Below are 26,000 nucleotides of genomic sequence, written 5' to 3'. Positions count from 1 at the left end.
TATCCGCAGGTGGCGGATTGAGAGTGGTCGGAGGAGAAGTGTAACTAGAGATCACGCACTCACGAGGGCACGGGTCAAAGGTCTCGGAAAATAGCTGAGGTCGTGGAGCCCTAGCGGAGCCAGTCTAGGGCACAGGCCTCCGTCCTGTACTTGGCAAATAGGTGGCACCATCTGCAGAGTATGCCGCCATCCGCAGACTCTGGACTGCTGGGGCCCTGGACGCCCGGATTTCGGCCTTGTCTTTGGAGAAGTGACGCGCATGCAGTGTGCCACCGGGGGCTGTGGCCCAGCAGAAGCAAAATCTTGAAAATGCGGGCTTCATTTGACTTTGCCTGTGTTCTCCTTTGGCTGAGTGCCATCCTGTGTTTCCTAGCAGGAGAAGCATTCCTGGAGAGAGGTGGATTCCATGTGTGCCGGCAAAGTGTGTGCTGAGATGATGAGTCGCTGGAGACCAGGGTGGACTCTTCAGACCCAGGATAGGCCTCTGGCAGGTATGTGTCAATGTTTTCTGCCCATGGCACTCAGCCGGGTATTTGAATACAATGTTATCAGCGGAATTAGTAGTCTCCGGAGAGGCTGCCCCGTGTCAACAAGCTTCACCCGGCCAGGGTTCAGCCGTGATGTAGCTCCCCAATCAATCACTACTCCCTAGTCCTTCCAGATAGACTACCAGATCTTCTCTGCCCTTGGGCAACCAGTACAGCCAGAGGCCTTCCCCCTTTGCCCTTTCGTCTCTAGACACTCTGTCAGGCACTCCAAGCTGTGAAGTGCCTGGGGGGGAGAAGGAAGAGATTTCAGAGAATGAACACATACAGAGAGAGAGAGAGACAGAGAGGCAGGAGATGCTGAGTGGGGATGTCTTGCGTACTGATATCCTGAGGAAAGTGGGCAAATTGGCCCCTGGCCTGCTGTGCCAATGCCCTGAAGCAGTCCGCACCAGGGGCTCCCTTGTGCCTGCGTAGCCTTTCCCAGGGTGTGCTCAAATCCTGTGGCCACTAGGTGTCCTGGGTCACAATGGAGGGCCCTGTGTCATCTGCCTAGCAGGCTGGATCTCTGCCACTGGCTGAGCCTTGTCACCAGGCCCATGATAAGCTGCGCCTACTCTTCCGGTGTGGAGACTGTCTCCATGGTGATGGCAAAGAAGCCTTAGTCCCGCCCACCTGGCCTTCACTTCACCTACCCGGCCTGCTGACCCTCACTCAGACGTCTGTGTTGATCAAAATGAATGTCCGCCAGTGGCCAGGTGTCAACATCTGGGATAAAGGATTCGGGACCTTGCCTGAGGCAGAAGGCAGCCTAGGTCTGCGGGTCCCTGGAAGTCCAGTGAGTTGTGACGCTGCTGCCAGTGACAAATAGTGACTCCCACACTCACATATCCCCTGGTGGCAGAATGATAGCGATGGGTGGAGAAACATGGCTCCTGAGCACACGTTGAATGGGGCACCGGCCAAAGGCCAGGGCCAGGAGTGGACGTCGTGGAGCTGAATGGCGAGCCAGTGAAGGGCCCAAGGATTTCTCCTGTATGTGGCAAACAGGTCATCCGTGTCCCCACGTCCATAAACCATTGGACTGCCGGGGCCCAGGCTGCCAGGATTTCGGCCTTGCCTTTGGAGCCCGGCCACATACGCAGCCTTGCACCGGGGGCGGGGACATGTAGACAGCAAAAATTTGGAAAATGGCAGTGTCTCCTCGATTTCCCCGGCATCGGCCTATTTGAGCGGCATGCTTTGTTTCCTAGTAGGTTAAGGCACTGACGGAGAAAGGCAGGATTATGTGTGCAGGAAAAGTGTGTGCTGAGAGGGTGACGACGTTGAGACCAGGTTGGGATCTTTAGTCCCAGGAAAGGCCCCTGGCAGGTGTGGGTGAATGTTCTCTGCCCATCCGAGTTGGCGGGGGGAGGTTTTCAGCAAACAAAGCAGCAGCGGGATTATTCGTCGCCGGAGAGGTTGCATCTGCCCACAAGCTCCACCTGGCCAGGGACCACCCCTACTGTATTGCCCATGTCAATCAACAGAAGCTAAGACCTTCCAGAGAGACTACCTGCTATTGTCTACCCACGGGGAAGCGGTCCAGCCAGAAGCCTCCCCCGTTTCATCTCCAGGCTCTCTGTCAGGCCCCTCATACTTGTGATGTGTCTCAGGGGTAGAAGGAAGAGATTCCTCTGAATGAACACATCCAGAGAGGGGCCATAGATGCTGAGGAAGGGCACCTTGCCTACTGACATCCTAGCGTAAGTGGTAAAGAGGTACCTGCCTGCTGTCCCAGTGTGTCGAACGTGTCCACATCAGGGATTGGCTACTGTGAAGTTATTCCCTGGTGCCCTCGATTTTGTGGCCAAAGACACAAGGGCCTGTTGTGTGTCCATGGGTACCATGGAGGGCTCTGCAGAACTGGCCGGTTAGGCTGGACTTCTCCTATGGGCTCAGTGTTTGTGACCCGTCCCCGTCAGAAGTTCCGGCCAGCCTTCCGGTGGCTGTCTCCATGGTGATTGGGGAAGAAGCCTTAGGCCCCGCACTCAGCCTTCACCTGGCCTACGTGGCCTCTTTACCCTCATCTGGACCGCCGTGTGGATGAAAGAAAGGATGTCGGCCAGTGACCACGTGTCCTCATTTCCTTTGAAGGATTTCGCTCCTTGCCCGGGGAGAAGACAGCCAAGGTCAGCCTGAGCCTAAACACCTAGTGACCTGTGACACTGCAGCTAGTGATAGATGTAGATTTCCACGCTCAGGTATCCGCAGGTGGCGGATTGAGAGTGGTCGGAGGAGAAGTGTAACTAGAGATCACACACTCACGAGGGCACGGGTCAAAGGTCTCGGAAAATAGCTGAGGTCGTGGAGCCCTAGCGGAGCCAGTCTAGGGCACAGGCCTCCGTCCTGTGCTTGGCAAATAGGTGGCACCATCTGCAGAGTATGCCGCCATCCGCAGACTCTGGACTGCTGGGGCCCTGGACGCCCGGATTTCGGCCTTGTCTTTGGAGAAGTGACGCGCATGCAGTGTGCCACCGGGGGCTGTGGCCCAGCAGAAGCAAAATCTTGAAAATGCGGGCTTCATTTGACTTTGCCTGTGTTCTCCTTTGGCTGAGTGCCATCCTGTGTTTCCTAGCAGGAGAAGCATTCCTGGAGAGAGGCGGATTCCATGTGTGCCGGCAAAGTGTGTGCTGAGATGATGAGTCGCTGGAGACCAGGGTGGACTCTTCAGACCCAGGATAGGCCTCTGGCAGGTATGTGTCAATGTTTTCTGCCCATGGCACTCAGCGGGGTATTTGAATACAATGTTATCAGCAGAATTAGTAGTCTCCGGAGAGGCTGCCCCGTGTCAACAAGCTTCACCCGGCCAGGGTTCAGCCGTGATGTAGCTCCCCAATCAATCACTACTCCCTAGTCCTTCCAGATAGACTACCAGATCTTCTCTGCCCTTGGGCAACCAGTACAGCCAGAGGCCTTCCCCCTTTGCCCTTTCGTCTCTAGACACTCTGTCAGGCACTCCAAGCTGTGAAGTGCCTGGGGGGGAGAAGGAAGAGATTTCAGAGAATGAACACATACAGAGAGAGAGAGAGACAGAGAGAGAGGCAGGAGATGCTGAGTGGGGATGTCTTGCGTACTGATATCCTGAGGAAAGTGGGAAAATTGGCCCCTGGCCTGCTGTGCCAATGCCCTGAAGCAGTCCGCACCAGGGGCTCCCTTGTGCCTGCGTAGCCTTTCCCAGGGTGTGCTCAAATCCTGTGGCCACTAGGTGTCCTGGGTCACAATGGAGGGCCCTGTGTCATCTGCCTGGCGGGCTGGATCTCTGCCACTGGCTGAGCTTTGTCACCAGGCCCATCATAAGCTGCGCCTACTCTTCCGGTGGGGAGACTGTCTCCATGGTGATGGCAAAGAAGCCTTAGTCCCGCCCACCTGGCCTTCACTTCACCTACCCGGCCTGCTGACCCTCACTCAGACGTCTGTGTTGATCAAAATGAATGTCCGCCAGTGGCCAGGTGTCAGCATCTGGGATAAAGGATTCGGGACCTTGCCTGAGGCAGAAGGCAGCCTAGGTCTGCGGGTCCCTGGAAGTCTAGTGAGTTGTGACGCTGCTGCCAGTGACAAATGGTGACTCCCACACTCACATATCCCCTGGTGGCAGAATGATAGCGATGGGTGGAGAAACATGGCTCCTGAGCACACGCTGAATGGGGCACCGGCCAAAGGCCAGGGCCAGGAGTGGACGTCGTGGAGCTGAATGGCGAGCCAGTGAAGGGCCCAAGGATTTCTCCTGTATGTGGCAAACAGGTCATCCGTGTCCCCACGTCCATAAACCATTGGACTGCCGGGGCCCAGGCTGCCAGGATTTCGGCCTTGCCTTCGGAGCCCGGCCACATACGCAGCCTTGCACCGGAGGCGGGGACATGTAGACAGGAAAAATTTGGAAAATGGCAGTGTCTCCTCGATTTCCCCGGCATCGGCCTTTTTGAGCGGCATGCTTTGTTTCTGAGTAGGATAAGGCACTGACGGAGAAAGGCAGGATTATGTGTGCAGGAAAGGTGTGTGCTGAGAGGGTGACGACGTTGAGACCAGGTTGGGATCTTTAGTCCCAGGAAAGGCCCCTGGCAGGTGTGGGTGAATGTTCTCTGCCCATCCGAGTTGGCGGGGGGAGGTTTTCAGCAAACAAAGCAGCAGCGGGATTATTCGTCGCCGGAGAGGTTGCATCTGCCCACAAGCTCCACCTGGCCAGGGACCGCCCCTACTGTATTGCCCATGTCAATCAACAGAAGCTAAGACCTTCCAGAGAGACTACCTGCTATTGTCTACCCACGGGGAAGCGGTCCAGCCAGAAGCCTCCCCCGTTTCATCTCCAGGCTCTCTGTCAGGCCCCTCATACTTGTGATGTGTCTCAGGGGTAGAAGGAAGAGATTCCTCTGAATGAACACATCCAGAGAGGGGCCATAGATGCTGAGGAAGGGCACCTTGCCTACTGACATCCTAGCGTAAGTGGTAAAGAGGTACCTGCCTGCTGTCCCAGTGTGTCGAACGTGTCCACATCAGGGATTGGCTACTGTGAAGTTATTCCCTGGTGCCCTCGATTTTGTGGCCAAAGACACAAGGGCCTGTTGTGTGTCCATGGGTACCATGGAGGGCTCTGCGGAACTGGCCGGTTAGGCTGGACTTCTCCTATTGGCTCAGTGTTTGTGACCCGTCCCCGTCAGAAGTTCCGGCCAGCCTTCCGGTGGCTGTCTCCATGGTGATTGGGGAAGAAGCCTTAGGCCCCGCACTCAGCCTTCACCTGGCCTACGTGGCCTCTTTACCCTCATCTGGACCGCCGTGTGGATGAAAGAAAGGATGTCGGCCAGTGACCACGTGTCCTCATTTCCTTTGAAGGATTTCGCTCCTTGCCCGGGCAGAAGACAGCCAAGGTCAGCCTGAGCCTAAACACCTAGTGACCTGTGACACTGCAGCTAGTGATAGATGTAGATTTCCACGCTCAGGTATCCGCAGGTGGCGGATTGAGAGTGGTCGGAGGAGAAGTGTAACTAGAGATCACACACTCACGAGGGCACGGGTCAAAGGTCTCGGAAAATAGCTGAGGTCGTGGAGCCCTAGCGGAGCCAGTCTAGGGCACAGGCCTCCGTCCTGTGCTTGGCAAATAGGTGGCACCATCTGCAGAGTATGCCGCCATCCGCAGACTCTGGACTGCTGGGGCCCTGGACGCCCGGATTTCGGCCTTGTCTTTGGAGAAGTGACGCGCATGCAGTGTGCCACCGGGGGCTGTGGCCCAGCAGAAGCAAAATCTTGAAAATGCGGGCTTCATTTGACTTTGCCTGTGTTCTCCTTTGGCTGAGTGCCATCCTGTGTTTCCTAGCAGGAGAAGCATTCCTGGAGAGAGGCGGATTCCATGTGTGCCGGCAAAGTGTGTGCTGAGATGATGAGTCGCTGGAGACCAGGGTGGACTCTTCAGACCCAGGATAGGCCTCTGGCAGGTATGTGTCAATGTTTTCTGCCCATGGCACTCAGCCGGGTATTTGAATACAATGTTATCAGCGGAATTAGTAGTCTCCGGAGAGGCTGCCCCGTGTCAACAAGCTTCACCCGGCCAGGGTTCAGCCGTGATGTAGCTCCCCAATCAATCACTACTCCCTAGTCCTTCCAGATAGACTACCAGATCTTCTCTGCCCTTGGGCAACCAGTACAGCCAGAGGCCTTCCCCCATTGCCCTTTCGTCTCTGGACACTCTGTCAGGCACTCCAAGCTGTGAAGTGCCTGGGGGGGAGAAGGAAGAGATTTCAGAGAATGAACACATACAGAGAGAGAGAGAGACAGAGAGAGAGGCAGGAGATGCTGAGTGGGGATGTCTTGCGTACTGATATCCTGAGGAAAGTGGGCAAATTGGACCCTGGCCTGCTGTGCCAATGCCCTGAAGCAGTCCGCACCAGGGGCTCCCTTGTGCCTGCGTAGCCTTTCCCAGGGTGTGCTCAAATCCTGTGGCCACTAGGTGTCCTGGGTCACAATGGAGGGCCCTGTGTCATCTGCCTGGCGGGCTGGATCTCTGCCATTGGCTGAGTCTTGTCACCAGGCCCATGATAAGCTGCGCCTACTCTTCCGGTGGGGAGACTGTCTCCATGGTGATGGCAAAGAAGCCTTAGTCCCGCCCACCTGGCCTTCACTTCACCTACCCGGCCTGCTGACCCTCACTCAGACGTCTGTGTTGATCAAAATGAATGTCCGCCAGTGGCCAGGTGTCAGCATCTGGGATAAAGGATTCGGGACCTTGCCTGAGGCAGAAGGCAGCCTAGGTCTGCGGGTCCCTGGAAGTCCAGTGAGTTGTGACGCTGCTGCCAGTGACAAATGGTGACTCCCACACTCACATATCCCCTGGTGGCAGAATGATAGCGATGGGTGGAGAAACATGGCTCCTGAGCACACGTTGAATGGGGCACCGGCCAAAGGCCAGGGCCAGGAGTGGACGTCGTGGAGCTGAATGGCGAGCCAGTGAAGGGCCCAAGGATTTCTCCTGTATGTGGCAAACAGGTCATCCGTGTCCCCACGTCCATAAACCATTGGACTGCCGGGGCCCAGGCTGCCAGGATTTCGGCCTTGCCTTCGGAGCCCGGCCACATACGCAGCCTTGCACCGGAGGCGGGGACACGTAGACAGCAAAAATTTGGAAAATGGCAGTGTCTCCTCGATTTCCCCGGCATCGGCCTATTTGAGCGGCATGCTTTGTTTCCTAGTAGGATAAGGCACTGACGGAGAAAGGAAGGATTATGTGTGCAGGAAAGGTGTGTGCTGAGAGGGTGACGACGTTGAGACCAGGTTGGGATCTTTAGTCCCAGGAAAGGCCCCTGGCAGGTGTGGGTGAATGTTCTCTGCCCATCCGAGTTGGCGGGGGGAGGTTTTCAGCAAACAAAGCAGCAGCGGGATTATTCGTCGCCGGAGAGGTTGCATCTGCCCACAAGCTCCACCTGGCCAGGGACCGCCCCTACTGTATTGCCCATGTCAATCAACAGAAGCTAAGACCTTCCAGAGAGACTACCTGCTATTGTCTACCCACGGGGAAGCGGTCCATCCAGAAGCCTCCCCCGTTTCATCTCCAGGCTCTCTGTCAGGCCCCTCATACTTGTGATGTGTCTCAGGGGTAGAAGGAAGAGATTCCTCTGAATGAACACTTCCAGAGAGGGGCCATAGATGCTGAGGAAGGGCACCTTGCCTACTGACATCCTAGCGTAAGTGGTAAAGAGGTACCTGCCTGCTGTCCCAGTGTGTCGAACGTGTCCACATCAGGGATTGGCTACTGTGAAGTTATTCCCTGGTGCCCTCGATTTTGTGGCCAAAGACACAAGGGCCTGTTGTGTGTCCATGGGTACCATGGAGGGCTCTGCAGAACTGGCCGGTTAGGCTGGACTTCTCCTATTGGCTCAGTGTTTGTGACCCGTCCCCGTCAGAAGTTCCGGCCAGCCTTCCGGTGGCTGTCTCCATGGTGATTGGGGAAGAAGCCTTAGGCCCCGCACTCAGCCTTCACCTGGCCTACGTGGCCTCTTTACCCTCATCTGGACCGCCGTGTGGATGAAAGAAAGGATGTCGGCCAGTGACCACGTGTCCTCATTTCCTTTGAAGGATTTCGCTCCTTGCCCGGGCAGAAGACAGCCAAGGTCAGCCTGAGCCTAAACACCTAGTGACCTGTGACACTGCAGCTAGTGATAGATGTAGATTTCCACGCTCAGGTATCCGCAGGTGGCGGATTGAGAGTGGTCGGAGGAGAAGTGTAACTAGAGATCACACACTCACGAGGGCACGGGTCAAAGGTCTCGGGAAATAGCTGAGGTCGTGGAGCCCTAGCGGAGCCAGTCTAGGGCACAGGCCTCCGTCCTGTACTTGGCAAATAGGTGGCACCATCTGCAGAGTATGCCGCCATCCGCAGACTCTGGACTACTGGGGCCCTGGACGCCCGGATTTCGGCCTTGTCTTTGGAGAAGTGACGCGCATGCAGTGTGCCACCGGGGGCTGTGGCCCAGCAGAAGCAAAATCTTGAAAATGCGGGCTTCATTTGACTTTGCCTGTGTTCTCCTTTGGCTGAGTGCCATCCTGTGTTTCCTAGCAGGAGAAGCATTCCTGGAGAGAGGCGGATTCCATGTGTGCCGGCAAAGTGTGTGCTGAGATGATGAGTCGCTGGAGACCAGGGTGGACTCTTCAGACCCAGGATAGGCCTCTGGCAGGTATGTGTCAATGTTTTCTGCCCATGGCACTCAGCCGGGTATTTGAATACAATGTTATCAGCGGAATTAGTAGTCTCCGGAGAGGCTGCCCCGTGTCAACAAGCTTCACCCGGCCAGGGTTCACCCGTGATGTAGCTCCCCAATCAATCACTACTCCCTAGTCCTTCCAGATAGACTACCAGATCTTCTCTGCCCTTGGGCAACCAGTACAGCCAGAGGCCTTCCCCCATTGCCCTTTCGTCTCTAGACACTCTGTCAGGCACTCCAAGCTGTGAAGTGCCTGGGGGGGAGAAGGAAGAGATTTCAGAGAATGAACACATACAGAGAGAGAGAGAGACAGAGAGAGAGGCAGGAGATGCTGAGTGGGGATGTCTTGCGTACTGATATCCTGAGGAAAGTGGGCAAATTGGACCCTGGCCTGCTGTGCCAATGCCCTGAAGCAGTCCGCACCAGGGGCTCCCTTGTGCCTGCGTAGCCTTTCCCAGGGTGTGCTCAAATCCTGTGGCCACTAGGTGTCCTGGGTCACAATGGAGGGCCCTGTGTCATCTGCCTGGCGGGCTGGATCTCTGCCATTGGCTGAGTCTTGTCACCAGGCCCATGATAAGCTGCGCCTACTCTTCCGGTGGGGAGACTGTCTCCATGGTGATGGCAAAGAAGCCTTAGTCCCGCCCACCTGGCCTTCACTTCACCTACCCGGCCTGCTGACCCTCACTCAGACGTCTGTGTTGATCAAAATGAATGTCCGCCAGTGGCCAGGTGTCAGCATCTGGGATAAAGGATTCGGGACCTTGCCTGAGGCAGAAGGCAGCCTAGGTCTGCGGGTCCCTGGAAGTCTAGTGAGTTGTGACGCTGCTGCCAGTGACAAATGGTGACTCCCACACTCACATATCCCCTGGTGGCAGAATGATAGCGATGGGTGGAGAAACATGGCTCCTGAGCACACGTTGAATGGGGCACCGGCCAAAGGCCAGGGCCAGGAGTGGACGTCGTGGAGCTGAATGGCGAGCCAGTGAAGGGCCCAAGGATTTCTCCTGTATGTGGCAAACAGGTCATCCGTGTCCACACGTCCATAAACCATTGGACTGCCGGGGCCCAGGCTGCCAGGATTTCGGCCTTGCCTTCGGAGCCCGGCCACATACGCGGCCTTGCACCGGGGGCGGGGACATGTAGACAGGAAAAATTTGGAAAATGGCAGTGTCTCCTCGATTTCCCCGGCATCGGCCTATTTGAGCGGCATGCTTTGTTTCCTAGTAGGTTAAGGCACTGACGGAGAAAGGCAGGATTATGTGTGCAGGAAAGGTGTGTGCTGAGAGGGTGACGACGTTGAGACCAGGTTGGGATCTTTAGTCCCAGGAAAGGCCCCTGGCAGGTGTGGGTGAATGTTCTCTGCCCATCCGAGTTGGCGGGGGGGAGGTTTTCAGCAAACAAAGCAGCAGCGGGATTATTCGTCGCCGGAGAGGTTGCATCTGCCCACAAGCTCCACCTGGCCAGGGACCACCCCTACTGTATTGCCCATGTCAATCAACAGAAGCCAAGACCTTCCAGAGAGACTACCTGCTATTGTCTACCCACGGGGAAGCGGTCCAGCCAGAAGCCTCCCCCGTTTCATCTCCAGGCTCTCTGTCAGGCCCCTCATACTTGTGATGTGTCTCAGGGGTAGAAGGAAGAGATTCCTCTGAATGAACACATCCAGAGAGGGGCCATAGATGCTGAGGAAGGGCACCTTGCCTACTGACATCCTAGCGTAAGTGGTAAAGAGGTACCTGCCTGCTGTCCCAGTGTGTCGAACGTGTCCGCATCAGGGATTGGCTACTGTGAAGTTATTCCCTGGTGCCCTCGATTTTGTGGCCAAAGACACAAGGGCCTGTTGTGTGTCCATGGGTACCATGGAGGGCTCTGCAGAACTGGCCGGTTAGGCTGGACTTCTCCTATGGTCTCAGTGTTTGTGACCCGTCCCCGTCAGAAGTTCCGGCCAGCCTTCCGGTGGCTGTCTCCATGGTGATTGGGGAAGAAGCCTTAGGCCCCGCACTCAGCCTTCACCTGGCCTACGTGGCCTCTTTACCCTCATCTGGACCGCCGTGTGGATGAAAGAAAGGATGTCGGCCAGTGACCACGTGTCCTCATTTCCTTTGAAGGATTTCGCTCCTTGCCCGGGCAGAAGACAGCCAAGGTCAGCCTGAGCCTAAACACCTAGTGACCTGTGACACTGCAGCTAGTGATAGATGTAGATTTCCACGCTCAGGTATCCGCAGGTGGCGGATTGAGAGTGGTCGGAGGAGAAGTGTAACTAGAGATCACACACTCACGAGGGCACGGGTCAAAGGTCTCGGGAAATAGCTGAGGTCGTGGAGCCCTAGCGGAGCCAGTCTAGGGCACAGGCCTCCGTCCTGTACTTGGCAAATAGGTGGCACCATCTGCAGAGTATGCCGCCATCCGCAGACTCTGGACTGCTGGGGCCCTGGACGCCCGGATTTCGGCCTTGTCTTTGGAGAAGTGACGCGCATGCAGTGTGCCACCAGGGGCTGTGGCCCAGCAGAAGCAAAATCTTGAAAATGCGGGCTTCATTTGACTTTGCCTGTGTTCTCCTTTGGCTGAGTGCCATCCTGTGTTTCCTAGCAGGAGAAGCATTCCTGGAGAGAGGCGGATTCCATGTGTGCCGGCAAAGTGTGTGCTGAGATGATGAGTCGCTGGAGACCAGGGTGGACTCTTCAGACCCAGGATAGGCCTCTGGCAGGTACGTGTCAATGTTTTCTGCCCATGGCACTCAGCCGGGTATTTGAATACAATGTTATCAGCGGAATTAGTAGTCTCCGGAGAGGCTGCCCCGTGTCAACAAGCTTCACCCGGCCAGGGTTCAGCCGTGATGTAGCTCCCCAATCAATCACTACTCCCTAGTCCTTCCAGATAGACTACCAGATCTTCTCTGCCCTTGGGCAACCAGTACAGCCAGAGGCCTTCCCCCTTTGCCCTTTCGTCTCTAGACACTCTGTCAGGCACTCCAAGCTGTGAAGTGCCTGGGGGGGAGAAGGAAGAGATTTCAGAGAATGAACACATACAGAGAGAGAGAGAGACAGAGAGAGAGGCAGGAGATGCTGAGTGGGGATGTCTTGCGTACTGATATCCTGAGGAAAGTGGGAAAATTGGCCCCTGGCCTGCTGTGCCAATGCCCTGAAGCAGTCCGCACCAGGGGCTCCCTTGTGCCTGCGTAGCCTTTCCCAGGGTGTGCTCAAATCCTGTGGCCACTAGGTGTCCTGGGTCACAATGGAGGGCCCTGTGTCATCTGCCTGGCGGGCTGGATCTCTGCCATTCGCTGAGTCTTGTCACCAGGCCCATGATAAGCTGCGCCTACTCTTCCGGTGGGGAGACTGTCTCCATGGTGATGGCAAAGAAGCCTCAGTCCCGCCCACCTGGCCTTCACTTCACCTACCCGGCCTGCTGACCCTCACTCAGACCTCTGTGTTGATCAAAATGAATGTCCGCCAGTGGCCAGGTGTCAGCATCTGGGATAAAGGATTCGGGACCTTGCCTGAGGCAGAAGGCAGCCTAGGTCTGCGGGTCCCTGGAAGTCCAGTGAGTTGTGACGCTGCTGCCAGTGACAAATGGTGACTCCCACACTCACATATCCCCTGGTGGCAGAATGATAGCGATGGGTGGAGAAACATGGCTCCTGAGCACACGTTGAATGGGGCACCGGCCAAAGGCCAGGGCCAGGAGTGGACGTCGTGGAGCTGAATGGCGAGCCAGTGAAGGGCCCAAGGATTTCTCCTGTATGTGGCAAACAGGTCATCCGTGTCCCCACGTCCATAAACCATTGGACTGCCGGGGCCCAGGCTGCCAGGATTTCGGCCTTGCCTTCGGAGCCCGGCCACATACGCAGCCTTGCACCGGAGGCGGGGACACGTAGACAGCAAAAATTTGGAAAATGGCAGTGTCTCCTCGATTTCCCCGGCATCGGCCTATTTGAGCGGCATGCTTTGTTTCCTAGTAGGATAAGGCACTGACGGAGAAAGGCAGGATTATGTGTGCAGGAAAGGTGTGTGCTGAGAGGGTGACGACGTTGAGACCAGGTTGGGATCTTTAGTCCCAGGAAAGGCCCCTGGCAGGTGTGGGTGAATGTTCTCTGCCCATCCGAGTTGGCGGGGGGGAGGTTTTCAGCAAACAAAGCAGCAGCGGGATTATTCGTCGCCGGAGAGGTTGCATCTGCCCACAAGCTCCACCTGGCCAGGGACCGCCCCTACTGTATTGCCCATGTCAATCAACAGAAGCTAAGACCTTCCAGAGAGACTACCTGCTATTGTCTACCCACGGGGAAGCGGTCCAGCCAGAAGCCTCCCCCGTTTCATCTCCAGGCTCTCTGTCAGGCCCCTCATACTTGTGATGTGTCTCAGGGGTAGAAGGAAGAGATTCCTCTGAATGAACACATCCAGAGAGGGGCCATAGATGCTGAGGAAGGGCACCTTGCCTACTGACATCCTAGCGTAAGTGGTAAAGAGGTACCTGCCTGCTGTCCCAGTGTGTCGAACGTGTCCACATCAGGGATTGGCTACTGTGAAGTTATTCCCTGGTGCCCTCGATTTTGTGGCCAAAGACACAAGGGCCTGTTGTGTGTCCATGGGTACCATGGAGGGCTCTGCAGAACTGGCCGGTTAGGCTGGACTTCTCCTATGGGCTCAGTGTTTGTGACCCGTCCCCGTCAGAAGTTCCGGCCAGCCTTCCGGTGGCTGTCTCCATAGTGATTGGGGAAGAAGCCTTAGGCCCCGCACTCAGCCTTCACCTGGCCTACGTGGCCTCTTTACCCTCATCTGGACCGCCGTGTGGATGAAAGAAAGGATGTCAGCCAGTGACCACGTGTCCTCATTTCCTTTGAAGGATTTCGCTCCTTGCCCGGGCAGAAGACAGCCAAGGTTAGCCTGAGCCTAAACACCTAGTGACCTGTGACACTGCAGCTAGTGATAGATGTAGATTTCCACGCTCAGGTATCCGCAGGTGGCGGATTGAGAGTGGTCGGAGGAGAAGTGTAACTAGAGATCACACACTCACGAGGGCACGGGTCAAAGGTCTCGGGAAATAGCTGAGGTCGTGGAGCCCTAGCGGAGCCAGTCTAGGGCACAGGCCTCCGTCCTGTACTTGGCAAATAGGTGGCACCATCTGCAGAGTATGCCGCCATCCGCAGACTCTGGACTGCTGGGGCCCTGGACGCCCGGATTTCGGCCTTGTCTTTGGAGAAGTGACGCGCATGCAGTGTGCCACCGGGGGCTGTGGCCCAGCAGAAGCAAAATCTTGAAAATGCGGGCTTCATTTGACTTTGCCTGTGTTCTCCTTTGGCTGAGTGCCATCCTGTGTTTCCTAGCAGGAGAAGCATTCCTGGAGAGAGGCGGATTCCATGTGTGCCGGCAAAGTGTGTGCTGAGATGATGAGTCGCTGGAGACCAGGGTGGACTCTTCAGACCCAGGATAGGCCTCTGGCAGGTACGTGTCAATGTTTTCTGCCCATGGCACTCAGCCGGGTATTTGAATACAATGTTATCAGCGGAATTAGTAGTCTCCGGAGAGGCTGCCCCGTGTCAACAAGCTTCACCCGGCCAGGGTTCAGCCGTGATGTAGCTCCCCAATCAATCACTACTCCCTAGTCCTTCCAGATAGACTACCAGATCTTCTCTGCCCTTGGGCAACCAGTACAGCCAGAGGCCTTCCCCCTTTGCCCTTTCGTCTCTAGACACTCTGTCAGGCACTCCAAGCTGTGAAGTGCCTGGGGGGGAGAAGGAAGAGATTTCAGAGAATGAACACATACAGAGAGAGAGAGAGACAGAGAGAGAGGCAGGAGATGCTGAGTGGGGATGTCTTGCGTACTGATATCCTGAGGAAAGTGGGAAAATTGGCCCCTGGCCTGCTGTGCCAATGCCCTGAAGCAGTCCGCACCAGGGGCTCCCTTGTGCCTGCGTAGCCTTTCCCAGGGTGTGCTCAAATCCTGTGGCCACTAGGTGTCCTGGGTCACAATGGAGGGCCCTGTGTCATCTGCCTGGCGGGCTGGATCTCTGCCATTCGCTGAGTCTTGTCACCAGGCCCATGATAAGCTGCGCCTACTCTTCCGGTGGGGAGACTGTCTCCATGGTGATGGCAAAGAAGCCTCAGTCCCGCCCACCTGGCCTTCACTTCACCTACCCGGCCTGCTGACCCTCACTCAGACCTCTGTGTTGATCAAAATGAATGTCCGCCAGTGGCCAGGTGTCAGCATCTGGGATAAAGGATTCGGGACCTTGCCTGAGGCAGAAGGCAGCCTAGGTCTGCGGGTCCCTGGAAGTCCAGTGAGTTGTGACGCTGCTGCCAGTGACAAATGGTGACTCCCACACTCACATATCCCCTGGTGGCAGAATGATAGCGATGGGTGGAGAAACATGGCTCCTGAGCACACGTTGAATGGGGCACCGGCCAAAGGCCAGGGCCAGGAGTGGACGTCGTGGAGCTGAATGGCGAGCCAGTGAAGGGCCCAAGGATTTCTCCTGTATGTGGCAAACAGGTCATCCGTGTCCCCACGTCCATAAACCATTGGACTGCCGGGGCCCAGGCTGCCAGGATTTCGGCCTTGCCTTCGGAGCCCGGCCACATACGCAGCCTTGCACCGGAGGCGGGGACACGTAGACAGCAAAAATTTGGAAAATGGCAGTGTCTCCTCGATTTCCCCGGCATCGGCCTATTTGAGCGGCATGCTTTGTTTCCTAGTAGGATAAGGCACTGACGGAGAAAGGCAGGATTATGTGTGCAGGAAAGGTGTGTGCTGAGAGGGTGACGACGTTGAGACCAGGTTGGGATCTTTAGTCCCAGGAAAGGCCCCTGGCAGGTGTGGGTGAATGTTCTCTGCCCATCCGAGTTGGCGGGGGGGAGGTTTTCAGCAAACAAAGCAGCAGCGGGATTATTCGTCGCCGGAGAGGTTGCATCTGCCCACAAGCTCCACCTGGCCAGGGACCGCCCCTACTGTATTGCCCATGTCAATCAACAGAAGCTAAGACCTTCCAGAGAGACTACCTGCTATTGTCTACCCACGGGGAAGCGGTCCAGCCAGAAGCCTCCCCCGTTTCATCTCCAGGCTCTCTGTCAGGCCCCTCATACTTGTGATGTGTCTCAGGGGTAGAAGGAAGAGATTCCTCTGAATGAACACATCCAGAGAGGGGCCATAGATGCTGAGGAAGGGCACCTTGCCTACTGACATCCTAGCGTAAGTGGTAAAGAGGTACCTGCCTGCTGTCCCAGTGTGTCGAACGTGTCCACATCAGGGATTGGCTACTGTGAAGTTATTCCCTGGTGCCCTCGATTTTGTGGCCAAAGACACAAGGGCCTGTTGTGTGTCCATGGGTACCATGGAGGGCTCTGCAGAACTGGCCGGTTAGGCTGGACTTCTCCTATGGGCTCAGTGTTTGTGACCCGTCCCCGTCAGAAGTTCCGGCCAGCCTTCCGGTGGCTGTCTCCATAGTGATTGGGGAAGAAGCCTTAGGCCCCGCACTCAGCCTTCACCTGGCCTACGTGGCCTCTTTACCCTCATCTGGACCGCCGTGTGGATGAAAGAAAGGATGTCGGCCAGTGACCACGTGTCCTCATTTCCTTTGAAGGATTTCGCTCCTTGCCCGGGCAGAAGACAGCCAAGGTTAGCCTGAGCCTAAACACCTAGTGACCTGTGACACTGCAGCTAGTGATAGATGTAGATTTCCACGCTCAGGTATCCGCAGGTGGCGGATTGAGAGTGGTCGGAGGAGAAGTGTAACTAGAGATCACACACTCACGAGGGCACGGGTCAAAGGTCTCGGGAAATAGCTGAGGTCGTGGAGCCCTAGCGGAGCCAGTCTAGGGCACAGGCCTCCGTCCTGTACTTGGCAAATAGGTGGCACCATCTGCAGAGTATGCCGCCATCCGCAGACTCTGGACTGCTGGGGCCCTGGACGCCCGGATTTCGGCCTTGTCTTTGGAGAAGTGACGCGCATGCAGTGTGCCACCGGGGGCTGTGGCCCAGCAGAAGCAAAATCTTGAAAATGCGGGCTTCATTTGACTTTGCCTGTGTTCTCCTTTGGCTGAGTGCCATCCTGTGTTTCCTAGCAGGAGAAGCATTCCTGGAGAGAGGCGGATTCCATGTGTGCCGGCAAAGTGTGTGCTGAGATGATGAGTCGCTGGAGACCAGGGTGGACTCTTCAGACCCAGGATAGGCCTCTGGCAGGTACGTGTCAATGTTTTCTGCCCATGGCACTCAGCCGGGTATTTGAATACAATGTTATCAGCGGAATTAGTAGTCTCCGGAGAGGCTGCCCCGTGTCAACAAGCTTCACCCGGCCAGGGTTCAGCCGTGATGTAGCTCCCCAATCAATCACTACTCCCTAGTCCTTCCAGATAGACTACCAGATCTTCTCTGCCCTTGGGCAACCAGTACAGCCAGAGGCCTTCCCCCTTTGCCCTTTCGTCTCTAGACACTCTGTCAGGCACTCCAAGCTGTGAAGTGCCTGGGGGGGAGAAGGAAGAGATTTCAGAGAATGAACACATACAGAGAGAGAGAGAGACAGAGAGAGAGGCAGGAGATGCTGAGTGGGGATGTCTTGCGTACTGATATCCTGAGGAAAGTGGGAAAATTGGCCCCTGGCCTGCTGTGCCAATGCCCTGAAGCAGTCCGCACCAGGGGCTCCCTTGTGCCTGCGTAGCCTTTCCCAGGGTGTGCTCAAATCCTGTGGCCACTAGGTGTCCTGGGTCACAATGGAGGGCCCTGTGTCATCTGCCTGGCGGGCTGGATCTCTGCCACTGGCTGAGCCTTGTCACCAGGCCCATGATAAGCTGCGCCTACTCTTCCGGTGGGGAGACTGTCTCCATGGTGATGGCAAAGAAGCCTTAGTCCCGCCCACCTGGCCTTCACTTCACCTACCCGGCCTGCTGACCCTCACTCAGACCTCTGTGTTGATCAAAATGAATGTCCGCCAGTGGCCAGGTGTCAGCATCTGGGATAAAGGATTCGGGACCTTGCCTGAGGCAGAAGGCAGCCTAGGTCTGCGGGTCCCTGGAAGTCTAGTGAGTTGTGACGCTGCTGCCAGTGACAAATAGTGACTCCCACACTCACATATCCCCTGGTGGCAGAATGATAGCGATGGGTGGAGAAACATGGCTCCTGAGGACACGTTGAATGGGGCACCGGCCAAAGGCCAGGGCCAGGAGTGGACGTCGTGGAGCTGAATGGCGAGCCAGTGAAGGGCCCAAGGATTTCTCCTGTATGTGGCAAACAGGTCATCCGTGTCCCCACGTCCATAAACCATTGGACTGCCGGGGCCCAGGCTGCCAGGATTTCGGCCTTGCCTTTGGAGCCCGGCCACATACGCAGCCTTGCACCGGGGGCGGGGACACGTAGACAGCAAAAATTTGGAAAATGGCAGTGTCTCCTCGATTTCCCCGGCATCGGCCTATTTGAGCGGCATGCTTTGTTTCCTAGTAGGATAAGGCACTGACGGAGAAAGGCAGGATTATGTGTGCAGGAAAGGTGTGTGCTGAGAGGGTGACGACGTTGAGACCAGGTTGGGATCTTTAGTCCCAGGAAAGGCCCCTGCCAGGTGTGGGTGAATGTTCTCTGCCCATCCGAGTTGGCGGGGGGGAGGTTTTCAGCAAACAAAGCAGCAGCGGGATTATTCGTCGCCGGAGAGGTTGCATCTGCCCACAAGCTCCACCTGGCCAGGGACCGCCCCTACTGTATTGCCCATGTCAATCAACAGAAGCTAAGACCTTCCAGAGAGACTACCTGCTATTGTCTACCCACGGGGAAGCGGTCCAGCCAGAAGCCTCCCCTGTTTCATCTCCAGGCTCTCTGTCAGGCCCCTCATACTTGTGATGTGTCTCAGGGGTAGAAGGAAGAGATTCCTCTGAATGAACACATCCAGAGAGGGGCCATAGATGCTGAGGAAGGGCACCTTGCCTACTGACATCCTAGCGTAAGTGGTAAAGAGGTACCTGCCTGCTGTCCCAGTGTGTCGAACGTGTCCACATCAGGGATTGGCTACTGTGAAGTTATTCCCTGGTGCCCTCGATTTTGTGGCCAAAGACACAAGGGCCTGTTGTGTGTCCATGGGTACCATGGAGGGCTCTGCAGAACTGGCCGGTTAGGCTGGACTTCTCCTATGGGCTCAGTGTTTGTGACCCGTCCCCGTCAGAAGTTCCGGCCAGCCTTCCGGTGGCTGTCTCCATGGTGATTGGGGAAGAAGCCTTAGGCCCCGCACTCAGCCTTCACCTGGCCTACGTGGCCTCTTTACCCTCATCTGGACCGCCGTGTGGATGAAAGAAAGGATGTCGGCCAGTGACCACGTGTCCTCATTTCCTTTGAAGGATTTCGCTCCTTGCCCGGGCAGAAGACAGCCAAGGTCAGCCTGAGCCTAAACACCTAGTGACCTGTGACACTGCAGCTAGTGATAGATGTAGATTTCCACGCTCAGGTATCCGCAGGTGGCGGATTGAGAGTGGTCGGAGGAGAAGTGTAACTAGAGATCACACACTCACGAGGGCACGGGTCAAAGGTCTCGGGAAATAGCTGAGGTCGTGGAGCCCTAGCGGAGCCAGTCTAGGGCACAGGCCTCCGTCCTGTACTTGGCAAATAGGTGGCACCATCTGCAGAGTATGCCGCCATCCGCAGACTCTGGACTGCTGGGGCCCTGGACGCCCGGATTTCGGCCTTGTCTTTGGAGAAGTGACGCGCATGCAGTGTGCCACCGGGGGCTGTGGCCCAGTAGAAGCAAAATCTAGAAAATGCGGGCTTCATTTGACTTTGCCTGTGTTCTCCTTTGGCTGAATGCCATCCTGTGTTTCCTAGCAGGAGAAGCATTCCTGGAGAGAGGCGGATTCCATGTGTGCCGGCAAAGTGTGTGCTGAGATGATGAGTCGCTGGCAACCAGGGTGGACTCTTCAGACCCAGGATAGGCCTCTGGCAGGTACGTGTCAATGTTTTCTGCCCATGGCACTCAGCCGGGTATTTGAATACAATGTTATCAGCGGAATTAGTAGTCTCCGGAGAGGCTGCCCCGTGTCAACAAGCTTCACCCGGCCAGGGTTCACCCGTGATGTAGCTCCCCAATCAATCACTACTCCCTAGTCCTTCCAGATAGACTACCAGATCTTCTCTGCCCTTGGGCAACCAGTACAGCCAGAGGCCTTCCCCCTTTGCCCTTTCGTCTCTAGACACTCTGTCAGGCACTCCAAGCTGTGAAGTGCCTGGGGGGGAGAAGGAAGAGATTTCAGAGAATGAACACATACAGAGAGAGAGAGAGACAGAGAGAGAGGCAGGAGATGCTGAGTGGGGATGTCTTGCGTACTGATATCCTGAGGAAAGTGGGAAAATTGGCCCCTGGCCTGCTGTGCCAATGCCCTGAAGCAGTCCGCACCAGGGGCTCCCTTGTGCCTGCGTAGCCTTTCCCAGGGTGTGCTCAAATCCTGTGGCCACTAGGTGTCCTGGGTCACAATGGAGGGCCCTGTGTCATCTGCCTGGCGGGCTGGATCTCTGCCACTGGCTGAGCCTTGTCACCAGGCCCATGATAAGCTGCGCCTACTCTTCCGGTGGGGAGACTGTCTCCATGGTGATGGCAAAGAAGCCTTAGTCCCGCCCACCTGGCCTTCACTTCACCTACCCGGCCTGCTGACCCTCACTCAGACCTCTGTGTTGATCAAAATGAATGTCCGCCAGTGGCCAGGTGTCAGCATCTGGGATAAAGGATTCGGGACCTTGCCTGAGGCAGAAGGCAGCCTAGGTCTGCGGGTCCCTGGAAGTCTAGTGAGTTGTGACGCTGCTGCCAGTGACAAATGGTGACTCCCACACTCACATATCCCCTGGTGGCAGAATGATAGCGATGGGTGGAGAAACATGGCTCCTGAGAACACGCTGAATGGGGTACCGGCCAAAGGCCAGGGCCAGGAGTGGACGTCGTGGAGCTGAATGGCGAGCCAGTGAAGGGCCCAAGGATTTCTCCTGTATGTGGCAAACAGGTCATCCGTGTCCCCACGTCCATAAACCACTGGACTGCCGGGGCCCAGGCTGCCAGGATTTCGGCGTTGCCTTCGGAGCCCGGCCACATACGCAGCCTTGCACCGGAGGCGGGGACATGTAGACAGCAAAAATTTGGAAAATGGCAGTGTCTCCTCGATTTCCCCGGCATCGGCCTATTTGAGCGGCATGCTTTGTTTCCTAGTAGGATAAGGCACTGACGGAGAAAGGCAGGATTATGTGTGCAGGAAAGGTGTGTGCTGAGAGGGTGACGACGTTGAGACCAGGTTGGGATCTTTAGTCCCAGGAAAGGCCCCTGGCAGGTGTGGGTGAATGTTCTCTGCCCATCCGAGTTGGCGGGGGGAGGTTTTCAGCAAACAAAGCAGCAGCGGGATTATTCGTCGCCGGAGAGGTTGCATCTGCCCACAAGCTCCACCTGGCCAGGGACCGCCCCTACTGTATTGCCCATGTCAATCAACAGAAGCTAAGACCTTCCAGAGAGACTACCTGCTATTGTCTACCCACGGGGAAGCGGTCCAGCCAGAAGCCTCCCCCGTTTCATCTCCAGGCTCTCTGTCAGGCCCCTCATACTTGTGATGTGTCTCAGGGGTAGAAGGAAGAGATTCCTCTGAATGAACACATCCAGAGAGGGGCCATAGATGCTGAGGAAGGGCACCTTGCCTACTGACATCCTAGCGTAAGTGGTAAAGAGGTACCTGCCTGCTGTCCCAGTGTGTCGAACGTGTCCACATCAGGGATTGGCTACTGTGAAGTTATTCCCTGGTGCCCTCGATTTTGTGGCCAAAGACACAAGGGCCTGTTGTGTGTCCATGGGTACCATGGAGGGCTCTGCAGAACTGGCCGGTTAGGCTGGACTTCTCCTATGGGCTCAGTGTTTGTGACCCGTCCCCGTCAGAAGTTCCGGCCAGCCTTCCGGTGGCTGTCTCCATGGTGATTGGGGAAGAAGCCTTAGGCCCCGCACTCAGCCTTCACCTGGCCTACGTGGCCTCTTTACCCTCATCTGGACCGCCGTGTGGATGAAAGAAAGGATGTCGGCCAGTGACCACGTGTCCTCATTTCCTTTGAAGGATTTCGCTCCTTGCCCGGGGAGAAGACAGCCAAGGTCAGCCTGAGCCTAAACACCTAGTGACCTGTGACACTGCAGCTAGTGATAGATGTAGATTTCCACGCTCAGGTATCCGCAGGTGGCGGATTGAGAGTGGTCGGAGGAGAAGTGTAACTAGAGATCACACACTCACGAGGGCACGGGTCAAAGGTCTCGGGAAATAGCTGAGGTCGTGGAGCCCTAGCGGAGCCAGTCTAGGGCACAGGCCTCCGTCCTGTGCTTGGCAAATAGGTGGCACCATCTGCAGAGTATGCCGCCATCCGCAGACTCTGGACTGCTGGGGCCCTGGACGCCCGGATTTCGGCCTTGTCTTTGGAGAAGTGACGCGCATGCAGTGTGCCACCGGGGGCTGTGGCCCAGCAGAAGCAAAATCTTGAAAATGCGGGCTTCATTTGACTTTGCCTGTGTTCTCCTTTGGCTGAGTGCCATCCTGTGTTTCCTAGCAGGAGAAGCATTCCTGGAGAGAGGCGGATTCCATGTGTGCCGGCAAAGTGTGTGCTGAGATGATGAGTCTCTGGAGACCAGGGTGGACTCTTCAGACCCAGGATAGGCCTCTGGCAGGTATGTGTCAATGTTTTCTGCCCATGGCACTGAGCCGGGTATTTGAATACAATGTTATCAGCGGAATTAGTAGTCTCCGGAGAGGCTGCCCCGTGTCAACAAGCTTCACCCGGCCAGGGTTCAGCCGTGATGTAGCTCCCCAATCAATCACTACTCCCTAGTCCTTCCAGATAGACTACCAGATCTTCTCTGCCCTTGGGCAACCAGTACAGCCAGAGGCCTTCCCCCATTGCCCTTTCGTCTCTAGACACTCTGTCAGGCACTCCAAGCTGTGAAGTGCCTGGGGGGGAGAAGGAAGAGATTTCAGAGAATGAACACATACAGAGAGAGAGAGAGACAGAGAGAGAGGCAGGAGATGCTGAGTGGGGATGTCTTGCGTACTGATATCCTGAGGAAAGTGGGCAAATTGGACCCTGGCCTGCTGTGCCAATGCCCTGAAGCAGTCCGCACCAGGGGCTCCCTTGTGCCTGCGTAGCCTTTCCCAGGGTGTGCTCAAATCCTGTGGCCACTAGGTGTCCTGGGTCACAATGGAGGGCCCTGTGTCATCTGCCTGGCGGGCTGGATCTCTGCCATTGGCTGAGCCTTGTCACCAGGCCCATGATAAGCTGCGCCTACTCTTCCGGTGGGGAGACTGTCTCCATGGTGATGGCAAAGAAGCCTTAGTCCCGCCCACCTGGCCTTCACTTCACCTACCCGGCCTGCTGACCCTCACTCAGACCTCTGTGTTGATCAAAATGAATGTCCGCCAGTGGCCAGGTGTCAGCATCTGGGATAAAGGATTCGGGACCTTGCCTGAGGCAGAAGGCAGCCTAGGTCTGCGGGTCCCTGGAAGTCCAGTGAGTTGTGACGCTGCTGCCAGTGACAAATGGTGACTCCCACACTCACATATCCCCTGGTGGCAGAATGATAGCGATGGGTGGAGAAACATGGCTCCTGAGCACACGTTGAATGGGGCACCGGCCAAAGGCCAGGGCCAGGAGTGGACGTCGTGGAGCTGAATGGCGAGCCAGTGAAGGGCCCAAGGATTTCTCCTGTATGTGGCAAACAGGTCATCCGTGTCCCCACGTCCATAAACCATTGGACTGCCGGGGCCCAGGCTGCCAGGATTTCGGCCTTGCCTTCGGAGCCCGGCCACATACGCAGTCTTGCACCGGAGGCGGGGACACGTAGACAGCAAAAATTTGGAAAATGGCAGTGTCTCCTCAATTTCCCCGGCATCGGCCTATTTGAGCGGCATGCTTTGTTTCCTAGTAGGATAAGGCACTGACGGAGAAAGGCAGGATTATGTGTGCAGGAAAGGTGTGTGCTGAGAGGGTGACGACGTTGAGACCAGGTTGGGATCTTTAGTCCCAGGAAAGGCCCCTGGCAGGTGTGGGTGAATGTTCTCTGCCCATCCGAGTTGGCGGGGGGAGGTTTTCAGCAAACAAAGCAGCAGCGGGATTATTCGTCGCCGGAGAGGTTGCATCTGCCCACAAGCTCCACCTGGCCAGGGACCGCCCCTACTGTATTGCCCATGTCAATCAACAGAAGCTAAGACCTTCCAGAGAGACTACCTGCTATTGTCTACCCACGGGGAAGCGGTCCAGCCAGAAGCCTCCCCCGTTTCATCTCCAGGCTCTCTGTCAGGCCCCTCATACTTGTGATGTGTCTCAGGGGTAGAAGGAAGAGATTCCTCTGAATGAACACATCCAGAGAGGGGCCATAGATGCTGAGGAAGGGCACCTTGCCTACTGACATCCTAGCGTAAGTGGTAAAGAGGTACCTGCCTGCTGTCCCAGTGTGTCGAACGTGTCCACATCAGGGATTGGCTACTGTGAAGTTATTCCCTGGTGCCCTCGATTTTGTGGCCAAAGACACAAGGGCCTGTTGTGTGTCCATGGGTACCATGGAGGGCTCTGCAGAACTGGCCGGTTAGGCTGGACTTCTCCTATGGGCTCAGTGTTTGTGACCCGTCCCCGTCAGAAGTTCCGGCCAGCCTTCCGGTGGCTGTCTCCATGGTGATTGGGGAAGAAGCCTTAGGCCCCGCACTCAGCCTTCACCTGGCCTACGTGGCCTCTTTACCCTCATCTGGACCGCCGTGTGGATGAAAGAAAGGATGTCGGCCAGTGACCACGTGTCCTCATTTCCTTTGAAGGATTTCGCTCCTTGCCCGGGCAGAAGACAGCCAAGGTCAGCCTGAGCCTAAACACCTAGTGACCTGTGACACTGCAGCTAGTGATAGATGTAGATTTCCACGCTCAGGTATCCGCAGGTGGCGGATTGAGAGTGGTCGGAGGAGAAGTGTAACTAGAGATCACACACTCACGAGGGCACGGGTCAAAGGTCTCGGGAAATAGCTGAGGTCGTGGAGCCCTAGCGGAGCCAGTCTAGGGCACAGGCCTCCGTCCTGTACTTGGCAAATAGGTGGCACCATCTGCAGAGTATGCCGCCATCCGCAGACTCTGGACTGCTGGGGCCCTGGACGCCCGGATTTCGGCCTTGTCTTTGGAGAAGTGACGCGCATGCAGTGTGCCACCGGGGGCTGTGGCCCAGCAGAAGCAAAATCTTGAAAATGCGGGCTTCATTTGACTTTGCCTGTGTTCTCCTTTGGCTGAGTGCCATCCTGTGTTTCCTAGCAGGAGAAGCATTCCTGGAGAGAGGCGGATTCCATGTGTGCCGGCAAAGTGTGTGCTGAGATGATGAGTCGCTGGAGACCAGGGTGGACTCTTCAGACCCAGGATAGGCCTCTGGCAGGTATGTGTCAATGTTTTCTGCCCATGGCACTCAGCCGGGTATTTGAATACAATGTTATCAGCGGAATTAGTAGTCTCCGGAGAGGCTGCCCCGTGTCAACAAGCTTCACCCGGCCAGGGTTCAGCCGTGATGTAGCTCCCCAATCAATCACTACTCCCTAGTCCTTCCAGATAGACTACCAGATCTTCTCTGCCCTTGGGCAACCAGTACAGCCAGAGGCCTTCCCCCTTTGCCCTTTCGTCTCTAGACACTCTGTCAGGCACTCCAAGCTGTGAAGTGCCTGGGGGGGAGAAGGAAGAGATTTCAGAGAATGAACACATACAGAGAGAGAGAGAGACAGAGAGAGAGGCAGGAGATGCTGAGTGGGGATGTCTTGCGTACTGATATCCTGAGGAAAGTGGGAAAATTGGCCCCTGGCCTGCTGTGCCAATGCCCTGAAGCAGTCCGCACCAGGGGCTCCCTTGTGCCTGCGTAGCCTTTCCCAGGGTGTGCTCAAATCCTGTGGCCACTAGGTGTCCTGGGTCACAATGGAGGGCCCTGTGTCATCTGCCTGGCGGGCTGGATCTCTGCCACTGGCTGAGCCTTGTCACCAGGCCCATGATAAGCTGCGCCTACTCTTCCGGTGGGGAGACTGTCTCCATGGTGATGGCAAAGAAGCCTTAGTCCCGCCCACCTGGCCTTCACTTCACCTACCCGGCCTGCTGACCCTCACTCAGACCTCTGTGTTGATCAAAATGAATGTCCGCCAGTGGCCAGGTGTCAGCATCTGGGATAAAGGATTCGGGACCTTGCCTGAGGCAGAAGGCAGCCTAGGTCTGCGGGTCCCTGGAAGTCTAGTGAGTTGTGACGCTGCTGCCAGTGACAAATGGTGACTCCCACACTCACATATCCCCTGGTGGCAGAATGATAGCG

This window comes from Loxodonta africana, unplaced genomic scaffold (genome assembly GCF_030014295.1).
Source record: "Loxodonta africana isolate mLoxAfr1 unplaced genomic scaffold, mLoxAfr1.hap2 scaffold_77, whole genome shotgun sequence".
In the NCBI taxonomy this organism is placed as follows: domain Eukaryota; kingdom Metazoa; phylum Chordata; class Mammalia; order Proboscidea; family Elephantidae; genus Loxodonta; species Loxodonta africana.
This window is presented reverse-complemented; position numbering follows the sequence as displayed.